The sequence below is a fragment of the Ranitomeya variabilis genome, chromosome 2 (genome assembly GCF_051348905.1).
Source record: "Ranitomeya variabilis isolate aRanVar5 chromosome 2, aRanVar5.hap1, whole genome shotgun sequence".
Lineage (NCBI taxonomy): Eukaryota > Metazoa > Chordata > Amphibia > Anura > Dendrobatidae > Ranitomeya > Ranitomeya variabilis.
This window is the reverse complement of record NC_135233.1, coordinates 92,883,885-92,898,827: the sequence shown is the minus strand read 5'-3', so window position 1 is coordinate 92,898,827 and position 14,943 is coordinate 92,883,885.

The window sequence follows — 14,943 nt, the reverse complement described above, 5'->3', positions numbered from 1 at the left end:
CAGATGGTACCTCCTCCTGAGCCTCGGCAATCTCAGCCTCAACCTCGGTAGTGAGAGCCGAAACCACAACACCCTTTTGGAGGATGGGTACTGGATCCTCCCGAGGTTCTCCCCCCGGAAAACACCTGGACAGAGCATCCGCCTTAGTGTTTTTAGACCCCGGTCTGTAAGTGACCACAAAATTGAACCGCGCGAAAAACAATGCCCAGCGAGCCTGCCTGGGGGACAGACGCTTGGCTGACTCCAAATACAGCAGATTCTTATGATCGGTAATAACAGTAACCTGATGTACCGACCCCTCCAAGAAGTGTCGCCATTCCTCAAAGGCCAACTTAATTGCCAACAACTCCCTGTTGCCGATATCGTAGTTACGTTCGGCGGACGACAGTTTCTTGGAGAAATAGGCGCACGGACGTAAACCACTCAAAGATGAGCCTTGAGATAGTACCGCCCCCACACCAACCTCAGACGCATCGACTTCCACAACAAAGGGTTTAGACACGTCTGGCTGCACAAGAATGGGGGCTGAAACAAAACTGTTCTTAAGAAATTCAAATGCGCGCACAGCAGCCTCAGGACAAACGGAGAAATTGGTACCCTTTTTAGTCATGTCAGTTAGCGGTTTAGCAATGATGGAAAAATCCTTGATAAATTTCCTATAGTAGTTAGAAAACCCAAGGAACCGCTGAAGTGCTTTCAGGTTATCAGGACGTTCCCAATGCAGCACCGCTTGCACCTTAGCGGCGTCCGTTTTAAAACCAGAAGCAGACACAGTATAACCCAAGAAAGGCAACTCTTGAACAGAAAATACACATTTCTCAAGTTTAGCATACAGCTTAATCTCTCTGAGAAGCTGTAACACCTGCCTGACATTATCTAAATGAGCATCACGGTCGCAAGAATATATGAGAATGTCATCAAGATACATGATAACTAATTTCCCCAAAACATGCGAGAACACATCATTGATGAAATGTTGGAACACTGCAGGTGCGTTAGTCAACCCAAACGGCATCACCAAATTTCCAAAATGACCCTCAGGGGTATTAAAAGCCGTCTTCCACTCATCACCTTGACGGACTCTTATGAGGTTGTACGCCCCCCTGAGATCAAGCTTGATAAACCACTTAGCACCTGCCACCTGGTTGAACAAATCTGGTATCAGAGGCATTGGGTATGGATCACGTACCGTAATCTGGTTCAACTCCCTGAAATCCAAACACAGGCGTAATCCGCCATCTTTCTTCTTCACGAAGAAGAACCCTGCTGCCACCGGCGAGGATGACGGCCTGATGTGCCCTTTGCTCAAGCTTTCAGCAATGTAATCTTTTAACGCTTGTCTCTCCAGACCGGAGATGTTAAACATCCTTGCTTTAGGCAATTTGGCCCCTGGTTTAAACCTGATAGAACAGTCATAAGGACGATGTGGCGGCAACTCTGAACAACCCTTCTCAGAGAACACATCCACAAAATCCAGAAATGACTCCGGAACGCTTGAAGTCACCGCAGCCACACATGTTGCCAGTCAATTCTCCTGGCAGAACTCGCTCCACCGAATTATGTCCTGAGTTTTCCAGTCAATTACCGGGTTGTGCATAGACAACCAAGGAAAACCCCAAACCACCTGAGCAGGAAGATTCCTGAGCACCTTACATGTAACCCGCTCGGAATGTAGAACTCCTATGTGGAGTTTCACCTCAGCCACAAATTCAGTAATCTCCCCCTGAGAGAGAGGAGCAGCATTGATGGTGACCACGCGAATAGGATGAGAGTTTTTCAATCCTAAAACCTGCTGTGCGCGCAAACTCCTCATCAATGAGATTTGTGGCTGAACCACTATCCACAAAAACAGTAATTGGCAGCTCACTGCCAGCAATAAAAACCTTAGCTGGGAGCATGTACTGAGAAACCACCATGGAGGATATACATAAGCTCAGATTGGTCTCCTCCACACCATCTGAGCTTAGAAGTTTTCCGCCGTTGCGTTTTTCTTAGACAGCAGAGGACAGATGTTAGTAAAATGACCAGTTTTACCACAGTAAAAACAGGCTCCCTGCTTCCTGAGCTCAGGGGCTTGATGCTTGACATGTGACACCCCTGCGATTTGCATAGGTTCCGTGGGCTCACCTGCAGCAACCTCACGTGAACCTAAACCTTCTCCCACAGGCGGCGTCTCATGCTCCCCCTGACGCAAACGACGATCAATGCGGACAACCAGACTCATAGCGGAATCTAGAGAAGCAGGAGTGTCGTACATCAGAAGGGCTTTTTTAACCCTTCCAGAAATCCCATGTATAAACTGACTCCGCAATGCTGGATCATTCCATTGTGTATCGATCGCCCAGCGACGAAATTCAGAACAGTAATCCTCTGCAACTCGCTCCCCCTGGCGAATAGTGCGTATCTTAGATTCTGCTAGAGCCATTCTGTCAGGTTCATCATAGATTTTCCCAAGAGAAGAAAAAAACCCTCCACAGAGTCAAATGTAACAGAATCAGATGGCAAAGAAAACGTCCATGCTTGGGGATCCCCGCTTAACAATGACAACACCAGGCCCACGCGCTGAGCCTCATTACCCGAGGAGATCGGGCGCATGCGGAAATATAGTTTGCAAGCTTCACGAAAAGAAACAAATTTACTGCGTTCCCCAGTAAATCTTTCAGGCAAAGGAAATTTAGGCTCAGCAACTCTTCCTGTCGCTCCAGCCTGCACAATAGATACTGCTAGTCCCTGTTGCTGCACTGCCCCCCTCAACTCAGTGACCTGTAGGGACAGCGCCTCCAACTGGCGAGTTATGGAAGTCATGGGATCCATGGCAAAACACACACAAAAAAAAAGAAACCCCCCTTTTTTTTTGTTGTTGTTGGGCCGATTATAATGTCATGGGGGAACTAGATGAGCGAGAGCTAAAAACCGGTCGCGTTTGTGACCCGGGACTAAAAAACAAACAAAAAAACCTTGCTCAGGTGCCGCCCCCCGCAATGTCGCCACCCTAGGCACGTGCCCTTGAGTGCCTAGTGGCAAATACGGCCCTGCACACGACCATGCCTGGCTGTAGGTTCAGCGGTGTCATCCAAATATCTGACTGCTCTTTCAGCGCTGTCCACAACTCTTCTGCATTGTGCGGTTTGTCACCTATGCAGATTAGCTTCATCACAGCCTGTTGCCGCATGGCTGAGGCGGTGCTGCAGTGCTTCCAGCCTCTGACTGATGTGTTGATTTCAGAGATGGAGGATGAAGAGGAGGAGGAGCTGGTGCAGGAGATGTAGACTGTGGGGGCAACCCTGATTGAAGTAGGGCCAGCAATCCTCGGCATGGGGAGGATGTGTTCCATCCCAAGGTCCGACTGGGCCCCGGCTTCCACTATGTTAACCTATTGTGCCATCAGTGAGATATACCATCCCTGCCCACAAGCACTTGTCCATGTGTCCGTGGTTAGGTGGACTTTCCCTGTAACAGCATTGCTGAGGGCACGGGTAATGTTGTGGGACACATGCTGGTATAATGCCGGTACGGCACACCAGGAGAAATAGTGGCGACTGGGGACCGAGTACCTTGGAACGGCTGCCACCATCAGGTTGCGGAAAGCTTCAGTCTCAACGAGCCTTAAAGGCAACATTTTGAGCGCAAGCAGAAGAGAAATGTTACAATTTAGGACTGTGGCCTGTGGGGCGTTGGCTGGGTATTTCCGCTTGCGTTCCAAAGAATGGGGTATAGACAACTGAAGGCTGTGCTGGGGCAAGGACGTGGACGGGCTTGATGATGTTGGTGCTTGACTGTGGGCAACAACAGGTGCAGGACTAGAGGCATCTTGACATGCACGGTGGACTGGGGATTGGCTTCTGCGCAAAACAGTGGAAGAAGCAGTGGTGTCACCTGCAGTGTTCCTGGAGCCTGGGGTTCGGCCCACAAAGCCGGGTGCCTTGTTGCCATGTGCTTGATCATGCTGGCGGTGGTCAGGTTGGTTGTTTTGCTACCCCTGTTGATGCGGGCATGGCAGGTGCTGCAAATGGCCTGTTTGGGGTTATCGGCAGAGTCTTTAAAAAATAACCAGACTCGGGAATATCTAACAGTTGGAATAGCAACTTCACTCATATTGGTGTTATGGGGAACGGATGCACGCCTTCTGTCTGTGGCCACCACACTGCTTCTTCCTGCCTGTTGGGGGATATGCCTCCTTTCCCATATGTGCTGCTGTCCTCGCTATGCATGTCCTCCTGCCAGGTTGGGTCAGTCACTATGTCATCCACCACCTCGTCTTTCACATCTGCACCCTGCTCTTCCTCCTGACTTTTTGGCAATTGTGTCTCATCATCGTCCGCCTCTTGTGACACTTTCCCACCATCGCCTTCGTGTGACCGGGGCTGGTCAAAGCTTTGGGCTGCTCTACATGCGATCTCATCTGTCCCCACTTCAAGTTGACCGGCCGAGAGTCCGGAATCTTGAAATAGAAAACTGAACAGCTCTTCAGAGTGTCCAAGTGTGGGATCAGTTGTCTCAGGGCACTCGGCATAGTGGGAGGAAGGAGGATCAGGGTGAGGAATATCCGGGCCACACTCACGGCTACTCAGACTTGACCATGTGGAAGACATGGTGGTGGTGGTGGCTAAGTGACTGGAAGCATTATCCGCTATCCAACCAACAACCATTTCACACTGCTCTGGCTTCAATAGTGATGTGCTGCTGTCCCCTAGAAACTGGGACAGGAAGGTCGAGCGAGAAGATGTGGGTCTTTGTTGTGTCCCACTTTCAACTTGGCCACGGCCTCGTCCTCTGCATGCACCATCAGCATCACGTCCACTTCCCCGTCCCTTGCCCCTTGCCTTGCCCATTTTAAATGGACTACTGCACTATTTCAAAAGCTCAACACAAATGTATTTATTTGGAGCTAAATGATATCTGATCAGTATGCCTGCAAAGCTACGATTTTTCAAACACAAACACCAGGCCTCAGCCTGACAAAACAGACGGTATTAAATTTTTTGGGACTTTTGGTGAATTTAAAACCCCCAAAAAAGAGTGGCACAAGGCTATCACACAGAACTATGCTACGTATGCCTGCTGAAATACGATTTTTCTAAACCAGATACAACAGAACTCAGCCTGACATAACAGACTGTATTAACTTTTTTTTAGAGTTTTGTATAATTTAAAAAAAAGAAGAACTAGGCTAGCAGACAGAACTATGAAACTTATGCCTGTCAAGCTACAATTTTTCCACCACAGATACAACAGGCCTCAGTCTGATATTACAGACTGTCTTAAATTTTTTTTTTTTTTTTTAGAAATGTTTAAATGCAAAATAGTGCTGCATATAAGTAGAGTAACAGACAGCAAAAACAGTGGAAAACCGGCCTAAAATGCCCAAACTTGGAGCATGCAGATACATGAGGCCTGTCACGGAAATACCACACTGCCAAATATGTGGCCTGTATTTTTTTAAATGCAAAATAGTGCTGTATATAAATAGAGTAAAAGACTGGAAAAAACTGGACTAATGGCCTAAAATGCCCAAACTTGAAGCACGCAGATATATGAGGCCTGACACAGAAATACCACACTGCCAAATATGTGGCCTGTATTTTTTTAAATGCAAAATAGTGCTGTATATAACTAGAGTACAAGACAGCAAAATCAGTGGAAAACCGGCCTAAAATGCCCAAACTTGGAGCACGCAGATACATGAGGCCTGTCACAGAAATACCACACTGCCAAATATGTGGCCTGTATTTTTTTAAATGCAAAATAGTGCTGTATAGGGTTGAGCAAAACGGATCGGACAAATTCAAAAATCGCCGACTTTCAGCAAAGTCGGGTTTCATGAAACCCGACCCGATCCCAGTGTGGGATCGGCCATGCGGTTGGAGATCTTCGCGCCAAAGTCGCGTTTCGTATGACGCTTTCACCGACATTTTTCAGCCAATGCAGGAGGACGCAGAGTGTGGGCAGCGTGATGACATAGGTCTCGGTCCCCACCATCTTAGAGAAGGGCATGACAGTGATTGGCTAGCTTTCTGCGGCGTCACAGGGGCTATAAAGGGGCGTGCATGCCGACCGCCATCTTACTTCTGCCGATCTCAGCATAGGGAGAGGTTGCTGCAGCTTCGTCAGAAGCAGGGATATAGTTAGGGAGGGAAGATTAACCCCCAAACCGCTTGTGCTGTAGCGATTTCCACTGTCCAACACCACCTTTTTTTTGCAGGGACAGTGGAGGCTATATCTTTGTGCATCAGCTCTGTAGCTTATTAGGCTGCCTTATAACGCTCCCTGATAGCTGCATTGCTGTTTGCACCGCTGCTGTGCAAACCAACTGCTTTTTTAAAAGCAAAAATCCTGTTGCTGCTTTCTGCAGTTATCTTGTTTATTTGTCCACACTTTTGTGTGCAGCAGTCCTTTTTGTTGCTGCCATACTTGTCCTGAGATCATTGTAGGGAGATAGAAATACTACTACAGTCCTTGGATTTTTTCAGATATCTTCCAGCCACTTGCTGCCACTTACATTGCGTTGTGTTACACACTGTGCCTGAGTTGTGGTGCTGTCTCCCCCCAAAAAAAGGGAGATTCAAATTCTCACAAAGTGGATATGCGTCAGTTCTGTTAGTTTGTCGTATATCAGCCAGCCACGTTCTGCCACTTACATTGTGTTGTAAAATACAGTGGGCCTGAATTTGGGTTCAGTCTCCCCCCCAAAAAAGTGAGATTGAAATTCTCACAAAGTGGATATACCTCAGTCCTTTTGGTTTGTGGTGTATCAGCCAGCCACTTGCTGCCACTCACATTGCGCTGTAAAATACACTGGGCCTGAGTTTGGGTTCTGTGTCCCAAAAAAAAAAAGTGAGATTGAAATTCTCACAAAATGGATATACGTCAGTTCTGTTAGTTTGTCGTATATCAGCCAGCCACTTTCTGCCACTTACATTGTGTTGTGTTATACACTGGGCCTGAGTTGTGGTGCAGTATCCCCCCCAAAAAGGGAGATATAAATTCTCAACAAGTTTAGATACACCTTCTACCTTGTTTTATAGTACCATATAACGGTTGTTATTTTGGTTACATTTTCTCAAAAATGAGGAAGTCTGGTGGAAGAGGCCGTGGGCGGTCGTTCCCAGCTGGTACTGATGGTGGTGGTGAATCTGGTGGTAGTGGGAAAAGCAAAATAGCAGCTAAGGCTCGAGTTGTTGAGCCAGCGTCATCTTCTGGCTACACAAGGCCTCGAAGGCTCCCTTATCTGGGAGTAGGAAAACCACTGTTAAAGCCGGAGCAGCAGGAACAAGTTTTGGCTTTCCTTGCGGACTCAGCCTCTAGCTCTTTCGCCTCCTCTGCAGAAAGTTCCAAATTTAAAAGCAGCGAGTCGTCAGTGGATGCTCCCGGTCAGGAACAAGTCGCTTCCTTGTGTCCTTCACCCAAACCAAAAGAGAAGGATGCGTCAGGCGACACTACAGGTTACTCCATGGAGCTCTTTACACATACCGTGCCTGGGTTAGAAAGGGAAATTGTTAACAGCCCATTACAAGATGAATCGGACAAGGAGTGCACTGATGCACAGCCACAGCTAGATTATTATGCTGTTCCATTGACTCAGATCACTACATTGCCCTCGCAGTGTACTGAGGCAGAATCTGACCCTGATGAGACTATGGTGCCCCATCCCGAACGCTATAACACCTTACACGGTGACACAGAGAAAGGTGCACATGACATTGAAGAGGAGGTGATAGATGACCCAGTTGTTGACCCAGATTGGCAGCCATTGGGGGAAGAGGGTGCCGCTGACAGTAGCTCAGAAGCGGAGGAGGATGATCCGCAGCAGCCATCTACATCGCAACAGCTTTCATCTGGCTTGCCCGTCTCAGGCCAAAAACGTTTGTCAACCAAAAAAACAGTTTTAGGACAGCGTGGCCATCCAGTGAAAGTAGCACAACGTGCAATGCCTGAAAAGGTATTCCATAGTAGGAATAGTGGAGTGTGGCAATTTTTTAACCAAGATCCGAATGATCAGTGCAAAGTTATCTGTAGGAAATGCTCAAAGACCTTAAGCAGAGGGAAGAATCCCCAAAATTTCAATACAACGTGCATGCGTAGACATTTAACCAGCATGCACTTGCAAGCCTGGACTAACTACCAAACATCCCATACCATTGGTGCACCTGCTCAGAATGAAGGTAGTCAGCAACGCTACATTGCTTACCTCACCGTAAGCCCACCGGTTAGGACACCACCAGCAGCAAATGTGGAGGTATCGCCGCAAGGCCAAAGCAGTCAGGGAATCACAAGGTTTTTGGTAGGAAACACTGAATGTAGGTCAACCTCAAGAATACCATCACCAACTCTCTCTCAATCCGCCATGTCCACCACCACCACTTGTTCCACTATATGCAGCTCTCCAGTCCAGCTCACCCTACAAGAGACTCTCATTAGGAAAAGAAAGTACTCATCCTCTCATCCGCGTACACAGGGTTTGAACGCCCACATTGCAAGACTAATCTCATTAGAGATGATGCCCTACCGGTTGGTTGAAAGCAAAGCTTTCAAAGCCTTGATGGCCTACGCAGTACCACGCTATGACCTACCCAGTCACCACCTCTTTGCGAGAAAAGCCATTCCAGCCCTCCACCAGCATGTCAAAGACCGCATTGTCCATGCACTGAGGCAATCAGTCAGTAGAAAGGTGCACTTCACAACAGATGCATGGACCAGTAGGCATGTCCAGGGACGTTACGTGTCCATCACGGCACACTGGGTTAATGTGGTGGATGCATGGTCCACAGGGGACAGCCATAGTGGGACAGTTCTGCCTAGCCCACGGTCTAGGAAACAGTTGGCTGTAGGCGTTCGCCACTCCTCCTCCTCCTCCTCCTCCAGAAGCGAAATATCGTCCTCAGAGTGCAGTCACACGACCACTCCATCCGCAGCTGCCAGTGTTGCACACGAGGTGTCCCATTATGGCACAGCTAGTGGTAAGCGTCAGCAGGCTGTGTTGGAAATGAAGTGTTTGGGCGACAACAGACACACCGCGGAAGTACTGGCCAAGTACTTGCAGCAAGAAACTCAGTCATGGCTGGGCAGTGTACATCTTGAGGCAGGCAAGGTAGTCAGTGATAACGGAAGTAATTTTATGGCTGCCATAGCCCTTTCAGAACTGAAACACATACCTTGCCTAGCTCACACCTTGAACCTGGTGGTGCAGTGCTTTCTGAAAAATTATCCAGGGTTACCAGCCCTGCTCCTGAAGGTGCGAAGACTTTGCTCGCACATCCGCCAGTCGCCCGTACACTCCAGCCATATGCTGAACCATCAGCGATTGCTGAAGCTTCCCCAGCACTGCCTAATAATCGACGTTGCAACAAGGTGGAACTCCACACTGCACATGCTTCAGAGGCTGTGCGAACAGAGGCGTGCTGTAATGTATTTGTGGGAGGATACACATACACGGGTAGGCAGTTGGATGGCAGACATGGAGTTGTCAGGTGTGCAGTGGTCGAAGCTACAAGACCTCTGTCAAGTCCTTCAGTGTTTTGAGGAATGCACACGGCTGGTAAGTGCAGACGACGCCATCATATGCATGAGCATCCCACTAATGCGTCTGCTGATGCAAAGTTTGCCGCACATTAAGGAGCAGGCGTCTGCAGCCGAGGAGGAGGGAAGCCTTGATGACAGTCAGCCATTGTCTGCTCAGGGAACTTTCCTGGACGAGGTGGGGGACGAAGAGGAGGAGGATGATGGGGATGGCAATAGAAACTGGTGGCGTTACAAGGTCAGGTACAGGGTTTTTGCGGGAGACAAGTGATGTTGATTTGCAAGAAAGTGCTCCTCAACCCAGCACAAGCAGTGAATTGACACCTGGAACATTGGCCCACATGGCTGAGTATGCCTTGCGTATCCTAAAAAGGGACCCCCGCATTATCAAAATGATGACCGATGACAATTAATGATTGGCCTGCCTCCTGGATCCACGATATAAAGGAAAATTACAAAATATCATGCCACATGAGAACCTTGAGCAAATATTGGCTACCAAACAAGCAACTCTTGTAGACCGTTTGGTTCAGGCATTCCCAGCACACAGCGGCGGTGATGGTTCTCACACGATCTGTAGTGGGCAACATGGCAGAGGTGTTAGAGGTGCACAAATCAGAAGTTGCGTTGGACAGAGGGGTTTTATGACCAGGTTGTGGAGTGATTTCGCAATGACCGCAGACATGACAGGTACTGCTGCATCGATTCAAAGTGACAGGAGACTGCATTTGTCCAGTATGGTTACGAACTATTTTTCCTCCCTTATTGATGTTCTCCCTCACAAGTCATTCCCCTTTGATTACTGGGCATCTAAAATAGACACCTGGCCTGAATTGGCAGAATATGCTTTACAGGAGCTCGCTTGCCCTGCTGCTAGTGTGCTAAGAGTCTTCAGTGCTGCTGGTTCAATACTGACCGAAAAAAGGAATCGTCTGGCTACCCAAAATGTTGATGATCTAACCTTCATTAAAATGAACCAATCATGGATTTCAAATTATTTTGCCCCACCTTCCCCTGCTGACACGTAGCTTGCTTACAAAATTTCTTGCTTTTGGCCTCTTCTTACTGACTGCTCCAATTCCTCCATTTGCAGCTGCTGAATGTCCACCATAGGCCATTTTTTTACCTCTCTAAATGGGCTGACTCCCCCCACAGGGCCGTGGTCACCACCTAGCGCAAGCACTCGTACGAGTGCCGTTTGCCTGGACAGGTGGGTGTGCCCACTTTTGGGCGACGGCACTGGCACAGGGTCCCTCATAGTACAATGAAGTGTCTCTGACGGTGGTGGTGCACAGCCAATGTCAGACACAAAGTCGTAATATGAGGGGCCCTGTGAAAGTACCGCAGCCCACGAGAGAGTGTTCCCTCCCAGCTCAAACAGTGCTCTACCACTTGCAATACTTACCTCTCCCTGCTCCACCACAGTGTAGTCTGTGCTGATAAATCCTTCAATGACACTGCCAATACAAATTAGTTGAAATGATAGATGATAGTAAAAATATACAGGGGCCCTGGCCTCCATTTAGACCAGTTAATACTTTGCGCCAACTACCACTGTCTGCTACTCAGCAGAGGAGCCCACCCCTGTACCTACCTATGCCACCTGTTTATTTATGAACATTTTTTTGGCAGACATTTACCTCACTTTATTATTTTGGCCTACTAACTGTGTCAGCCACTCCTTACAGTTGTCCTCCACTGAACAAAGCTATGCCGCCTGTGTACTCCTGTTACCAGTTTTGAAGTGCATTTAGCCTACTTTTTTATTTTAGGCCTACTAAGTCTGTCTGCGCCACTCCTTACACTTGACCTCCACCGAACAAAGCTATGCCGCCTGTGTACTCCTGTTACGAGTTTTGAAGTGCATTTAGCCTACTTATTTGGGCCTACTAATGGTGTCTGCCGCTGCTTGTTGTTCTCCACTGAACAAAGCTGAGCCTCAATTTTCATCCTGTTTCGAATATTAAACTGCATTTGGCCTACTTGTTTGGTTGGGCCTACTAACGGTGTCTGCCGCTCCTTGCTTTTCTCCTCCACTGAACAAAGCTGAGCCACAATTTTCATCCTGTTTCGAATATTAAACTGCATTTGGCCTGCTTGTTTGGTTGGGCCTACTAACGATGTCTGCCGCTCCTTTCTTTTCTCCTCCACTGAACAAAGCTGAGCCGCAATTTTCATCCTGTTTCGAATATTAAACTGCATTTGGCCTACTTGTTTGGTTGGGCCTACTAACGGTGTCTGCTGCTGCTTGTTGTTCTCCACTGAACAAAGCAGTGCCACCTGTTTACTCCTGTTACCAATTTTGAACTGCATTTGGCCCACTTTATTACTTGGGCCTACTAACTGTGTGTGCCACTCATTACAGTTTTCCTCCACTGAACAAAGCAATGCCGCCTGTTTAGTCCTGTTACCAATTTTGAACTGCATTTAGCCTACTTTATTATTTGGGCCTCTATCTCTGTTTTTCCTCCTCATCCTGCCCATTGCCCAGCCACTGCTAGATGAGTCTGCTGGTACATTGACCCAGACCACTACATTCCCCTTGCACTCTACACAGCCAGAATCTGACCCTGCTGAAAGTCAGGTTCCCCTTCCCGCATACTATACCATCTTACACGAGGACAAAGAGGAAGGTGCAGATGAAAGTGCAGGTTTCTTCATCAGGTGGGGGGCTTACTCGTTGGCGACGTCACTGGCACAGGGCCCCTTATAGTACGCAAAGTGTCTCTGCCGGTGGGAGGTGCCACCGCTGTCAAACACACCGCGTACTATGAGGGGCCCTGTGCCAGTGCCAATGCGAACGAGTGGGCCCCCCTGCTTGCTCAGGATCACAGCACTTGCAAAGTTTAAATACTTACCTCTCCCTGCTCCACCGCCGAGACGTAGTCCGCGTTTCCTGGGCCCATGAAAAACTTGAACCAGCCCTACCACCCCACAACTTTAGCCAAAGGACCCCCAATTTTCAATGCCTAACTATTATTATAAGGTAAACTAAGATTGACAAGCTTAAGTAACAAGAACTGATGTTTTTGGCATTAAAATGGGCACCGTAGGTGTTTTCTTGTCCTCCACTCACTGCCGACTTTGATTCCCCATTGACTTGCATTGGGTTTCGTGTTTCGGTCAGCCCCCGACTTTTCGCAATAATTGGCCGATTTCACCCGACCTGACTTTTGAGAAAGTCGGGTTTCGCGAAACCCGACTCAATCCTAAAAAAGTAAAAGTCACTCAACTCTAGCGTTGTATATAACTAAAGTAAGAGACAGCAAAACAGTGGAAAACCGGCCTAAAATGCCCAAACTTGGAGCACGCAGATATATGAGGCCTTTTTGGTTTTTTGCCGAATTTAAAACAAACAAAAAAAGAGTGGCACAAGACTACCACACAGAACTATGCTACTGCGGAAATTTGATTTTTCAAAAACAGATACACCAGGACTCAGTCTGACTTAACAGACTGTATTAATGTGTTTTTTGCTTTTTGGTGAATGTAAACCAAAACAATTTGACCAAGGCTAGCACACAGAACTATACTACGCATGCCGATTTTTCAAAAAATTAAACACTAGCCCTCAGCCTGACATAACAGAATGTATTATTTTTTTTTTTGGCTTTTGGGTGAAAAAAAAATAAATTGTAGAACAAGGCTAGCACACACAACTATGCTACGTATGCCTGACAAACTATGATTTTTAAACAGATGTACCAGGCCTCAGTCTGACATAACAGCCTGTATATATTTTTTTTTGGAGGGGGGGGTGTGTGTGAATTTTTTTAAAAAAGAAAAAAAAAATGAAAACTGCAACTAGGTATATAGTAAATAAGTAGCAGCAGACAGTTATGGAGCTTTGGGAGGGAGGCAATGGGAGCTATGTACGCACATACAGTGCCTGCAGGCCTTGCACTGATGTGGATATGCCTTGTCCTGCCTACCTATTGCTGCAATCTCGGGACCCACAAATTAGCCCTAAAAAGGACTGTTGGCTTCTCAGGAGTTGTGGAATTAACAGTTGCAGACCTACACTAACTAATAAAAGCATGATTCTGACCCTATCTCGGCAGCAGCTCTCCCTACTCTCGCTGAATCCGGAGCAGAATGCGGCGAGCAGGGCGGTGCCAGGTCTCTTGTACTTGGGATGATGCTGTGCGGCCAAGCCAAAAACTGCATGACCACAACAAAGATGGCTGCGGTGTTTCATGGCCTGGAAGACAATCCCTGCAGCGTGAATAATCCCGGAAATGCTTGGTGCTCGCCGAGTACACCGATACTCAGGCGATTAACAAGTAGCGGCGAGCACGTTCGCTCATCACTAATGGGTCCAATTTTCCTGAAGGACCCACAGGGGCATCCCCATGAGGAAAATACCGCGCAGAAAAGCTGATTTGTATTTTCCACAGCATGTTAATTCTTTGTGCGGATTCCGCAGCGGTTTCCACCTGCTCCTCAATAAGAATCAGCAGGTGTCAAACCGCAGGTGGAACCGCACAAAACCCACAGGAATTCTGCGGTAAATCGGCAGTAAATCTGCAGGTAAAACGCAGTGCGTTTTACCTGCAGATTTTGCAAAAACGGTGCGGAAAAATCCGCACACAATTCCGCATCGTGTGCACATAGCCTAAATGACCGGAAAATTAAACCTGGTGATAAACAAAGGCCATTTAGCTTGCCTTGAATTAAAATGTTTAGCAGAATCAAGGTGCGTCAAATTTTTTTGATTAGTGATGACTGTGACCAGATGAATGCCCTCTCCAAAAAATGATGTCATTCCTCAAATGCCAACTTAATGGCCAAAAGTTTCCTATTGCCTAGGTCATAGTTTCTTTTGGCCGTCAACAACTTTTTAGAGAAGAAGGCACATTGATCCCATTTACCAGGGAACAACACTTCATCAACCTCGACAATACAATTGATAGCGGTTTATTGGCCAAGAAAAGTACTAAACTGCATCATGTGAGTGCCATGACAGTTGGAAAAATACGAATTGAAGTCCGTCTAACCATTCAGAAGCCAAAAGGTAGATATCCAGGCAAAATATCATAGTCAATTAGTCAGCTCATCCCAAGGTCTATCAATTCTGGCGCTACGAACACGGCAGTGGAGGTGGCTCGTATGCTTTACAATAATGTGATCACAAACGTTGATGCAAGCACCATGTGACACACATTACACAAGTCTGGAATGGTGGCCCGAAAAAAGGTGAAGGAGCCTCAACTTCAATATTGTCATAAGAGGCGTTGGTTTGAGTTTGCAAACAAGTACGAAAAGTGGACATTTAAAGATTTGAAACAGGTGATTTCGAGCAATTACACGAAAGTGAACAGGCTAGGCTCTGATAAGTACAAATGGGTCTGAAATAAACAAGGGAAAAAGGGGCTAATGCATTGAGAAATTGAAAAAAATGTCAAACTTGGTGGAGGAACTTGGATT